Here is a 4,911-nt window from a genome sequence, read left to right on the forward strand (position 1 = left end):
ACACACACACACACACACACACACACACACGCTCATGCACACAGTTTTTGGGAAAGCAATGACCTCTGGGCCTGGTATAGTAATATACACCCCTGATTCCAGCTCTTATGCCACAATAGCATAAGATCACCACAGGCTAATCAAGGCTATGTAATAAAATCCACAACAAAACATTCGAGGCATGGTGACGAGCACCGTTAGTCCCAGCACTGAGAAGGCAGAGGCAGGTGGATCTCTGAGTTCAAGGCCTGCCTGGTTATAGAGAGAGTTCCAGGACAGCCAGGGCTACACAAAGAAACTTTATCTGAAAAAACAAAACAAAAATGACATCTGACCTTGCAACTTTAAGTCATAATGACAGACAAACCTATGCAGGGGCAGCCAGGGTGCTCTCGAAACCTTTGCTTTGTGTTTTTGTTATTACTGGGATGGGGGGGGGTGCTTTTGTTGTTGTGTGTCGAGACAATCTCACTCTATAGCTCAGGCTGGCCGTGAACCTCTTGTTCTGCCCCAGTTTCCCAGCTGCAGTCCTTCCAGGCCTGTGCAGCTGGCCCTCAGCTATATTTAGATAACTGTACTAGCTAGGCATTGGAGAATTCCAAAATAGGGTATGTTCCTTGTCCATATGGCAGTTTGGAGTTCTCCTGAAGATGTGGTAAGTATCTCCCAGGCAGTGAACACCAAGCATCAAGCCGTGGTTTACACGGAAGTGACACACTCAATTCTTATACGATCCAGATAGATGTATGTGTGAGTGTGGGAAGACTATAACACCAGCATGCTTCAGTGAAAGGGACAGCTGTTATTCTTTGCTCCAGCCCATTTGTACCTAAAAGGGATGGAATGCAGGCCGAGTATTGGCATGTCTTCTGAAGTTTTTAACATGAGCAGGACAGAAAGAAAGAGAGTGGGGGGTGGGGAACGTTCACCAGAGATTTAGATTACTGGGGGTGCAGGGTGTACAGGTGTGGGCCTGTGGAAGTTAGAGGACAATTTCAGGCGTTATCCCTTAGATGCCATTGTCCTCTCCCACCATCTTTCACCATCCTGGAACTGCAGGCAGGCCAGCAAGCCCCAGGACCCCCACCTGCCGCAGCCTCACGAGTGCTGGGATTGTAACCCCACTGTGGGACTGTGAAAGGTAGCTTGGTCCCCTGTTGAACTAAGGCTTGAAATCCCGGAGAACCTGGAGGGGTCATGTGCCCTACGTGTGGAGGGGTTGGAGCATTGTGCTTTAGTGACTGATGGTCATAAATCTATAGGGGGCTGCTGCTAGTGACAGGGGCCTGGTGCCTGGGATCAGGTGAAACTTCTACTGTCCCTTTAGGGTCTCTGGAGTTTCAAGCCTTAGCTCAACTGCGGACCAAGCTACCTTTCACAGTGCCACACCCCATGTCATGCCTGAGTTTGCCCATGAGTTTTAAGAATCAAACTCAGGGCCTTGAGGTCCTGGAGTTAGTGTTTACTCAAGAAGCTATCTCTTCAGCCCAGAATTCAGGTCTTCTTGGTGAAAAACTTCTACATTTGGAAGCTCCTTCAAAAAAATTACTTTCTGGGCTGATGTGCAATCTCTACCTTCCATTTTGTGTGGAGGAGTGAAAGAAAAACCCAAACAGCGAAGAAAGTCAACAGCAGAAAGTCCATGCGATCGATCGTAATTGAACCAAACAAGCCACATTCCAGCTCCAGCAAGCAGCAGAACGAGGCAGCTTTTGACAGGTGGGTCTGGCTTTAGAGTCAGGGGTTGTAGAATCTCCCTCTGGGAGGAAGCTCCCTCGATCCCTGTACAGAGGCCCAGAGAAGCCATTGTGTGAAGCTGTGAAGGCAAGGCCTGGATTGTTGGAGACCCCGGGATGCTGGAGATACCAGAGTCATGGGATACCTAAGTAGGAAAGCTGCAGACCCAGCGTGGGACCAGCACAAGAGAAAGAAGTGGGTCGTACTTAACAAAGCTGAAGGAGATGGAGGTCTAAATAGGACTGTGACATCAGACAGGGAGAATACAGAACTTGGAGATTACCCTGCTGGGTTTTTATCTTGCTTTGGCCCATTTTTTTCCTCCCTAGACTCCCTTTCCCCACGTTTGGAATGCCAATGTACATTCAATGCACTGTATGCTAGAAGTATGTGATCTGCTTTTTTGATTTTGGTTTTACAGGGATTGCAGTTAAGGGATTGCCACAAGTCTCCGAAGGGACTTTGAACTTTGGGCTTTTAAACCTTGTTGAGATTGTGATAGACTATGGAGAATTTTGAAGGATTGTATGCATTTTTGCATTATGAGTGGTACAGCCTATGGAGATCACACTGTAGAACATGGTGGTTTGAATAAGAAAGGCCCCCAAAAGCTCATATATTTGAATGCTTAACCATTTGAATCAATATCATTGAATCAAAGTAATTGAATCAAATAGTATTTGAAAGGATTAGAAGGTATTAGAAAGTATTTGAAATAGTATTTGAAAGGATTAGAAGGATTAGGAACTGTGTGCTCTTTAGAATGAAAACCAAACCAAACCAAACCAAACCAAACAAACAAATAAAACATGTCTTTAATCCCAGCACTGGGGTGTTTGGAGGGCAGAGGCAGGTAGATGTAAGTTCAAGACCAGTCTGTTTTACAGAACAAGTTCTGGAACAACCACGGCTACACAGAGAATCCCTCTCTCAGAAAAACAAAATACAACACAACACAACAACAAAAGCGTCTGGCCTCCTTGGAAGAAGTGTGCCACTTCTCTGTTCTCATTAGAGATGAGCTTCGAGTTTTCAAAAGTCCACACCAGGCCAAGCATGTCTCTGTCGACCTCTCTCTGCTTCTGGATAGGTATATAGCTCTCAGCTCCTTTTCCAGCATCATGTCTGCCTGTATTCACCATGCTACCCAGATGATGATGGCCTAAACCTCTGAAACTGTAAGCACGCCCCCAAATAAATGCTTTCTTTCATAAGAGTTGCCTTGGCCATTGTGTCTGTTCACAGCAATAATGTAGAACACGACTACAACAGAGTTTCTCTGGGGTGTTGTTCTTAGTCAATGGCATCAGTCACCATCTGCCCAGATGTTGAAGCCAGGAAACTAGGCAATATCAAGGACTTTATTGAAACAGGACAGTTTATTGACTTTACTTCATATATATGTGTGTGTGTGTGTGTGTGTATGTATATATATCATCATCATCAAACCCAGGGACACACACATTCTAGACAAGCACTGTCTACATACTAATTATGGAATGTGTGCCACGACATTTGACTTAACATCTTTTAAAGAAAATGTTCTATGAACAAGTTTGTGTGTATATATTGAAAACTTTATATTTGCATTTTTAAAAAGAAATTTTGACCCATACCTGTAATAATAGACAACTCTATCACTGAGCAACACATCTATTATGTTGTGTAGCCTACATCTCTAGCTCATAGTTGTGCATACATGTATATAGGATAAACACCTAGCTCAATAAGTCACGAATTAACTTGTTTTGAGTCCTTGGGACAGAGTTTCATGTAACCTAGCCTTGAGCTTTCCATGGAACAGAGGCTGGTCTTAAACTCTGACTTGTTCTGCTTCCATCATTCAGGTGCTGGGACTCAGGTGTGTGCCCCACGCCTGACTTTCATCTGCATTTCTGTCAACACTCCCATTGCAGCTGCTGAGTGCAAGCCTTTGACATGCATTGCTTACTGCCCACATGGCTGACATCTTGGTTTTCTTGCCTCTTCTGCTCTCTCTTTAACTACCTTTCTTTTCTTTCTTTCGTTCATTCTTGTTTGTTTGTTTTGTTTGTTTGTTTTTCAAAACAGCGTTTCTTTGTGTAGCCCTGGCTGTCTTGGAACTCACTCTGTAGACCAGACTGGCCTCAAACTCAGAAATCTGCCTGCCTCTGCCTCCCCAGTACTGGGATTAAAGGACTGCACCACCACTACCTGGCTTTACTTTCTGTGACTGAAAAGCACTCCTCTCCCCCTCTCTTTTTCCCTCTTGTCTTGGAGTTCAGGCTGGCTTTGAACTCATGTAGCCAAGGATGACCCTGAATTCCTGATCTCCCTGCCTCTGTCTCTCAAGTCAGGGATTAAGAGTATGGGTCAGAATTTCTCTTTTAAAAAATGCAAATATAAACAGTTTTCAATATATACATACATACTAACTTGTTCATATAAAATTTTCTTTAAAAAAAAAAATAGTGCCGGGCGTGGTGGCGCACGCCTTTAATCCCAGCACTCGGGAGGCAGAGGCAGGCGGATTTCTGAGTTCGAGGCCAGCCTGGTCTACAAAGTGAGTTCCAGGACAGCCAGAGCTATACAGAGAAACCCTGTCTCGAAAAAACCAAAAAAAAAAAAAAAAAAAATAGTAAGTCAAATGTAGTGCACACACCATAACAGTGTAACTAATGCTAGGTTTATGAGACATAGGCCTAAAGCTCACTGGGAAAATGAAGCCAGCCTGATTTACATAGTGAGAACCTTGCCAGCCAAAGAGGCAGAGTGAGACCCTGTCTCAAAAGCCAACAGAGATCTTCTGTAATAAATCCACATGAGAACAATGCAGACTACTACACTAATTAAGCCAGATCATAAGAGTCTTTTAATTTTGACCAGTGACCAAGAGTGCGCTCATGCCTCAAAGTCTCTTGGTACTGAAGCTCAGGGGTGCAATATTTTTAAAAGCAGACCCCACAAAAACCCCAATGACATCTATAGTGCCCTGGGTAAAGACTGTCCTTGTATTATTCAGATGCTGATTTCTGTAGCAGCAGAGATCTGATTACAGGCCAGACTTTGCTATTGTTATTCCAATTGCCCAGCTGGAGCAAAGTATTTTGTAAACATTCCCTCTCTCACCTTCTGATTGGTTTTAATAAAAATCCAAGGGCCTATAGCGAAGCGGGACATGATAGGCGAGGCTTC

This window comes from Mus caroli, chromosome 1 (genome assembly GCF_900094665.2).
Source record: "Mus caroli chromosome 1, CAROLI_EIJ_v1.1, whole genome shotgun sequence".
Classification (NCBI taxonomy): domain Eukaryota; kingdom Metazoa; phylum Chordata; class Mammalia; order Rodentia; family Muridae; genus Mus; species Mus caroli.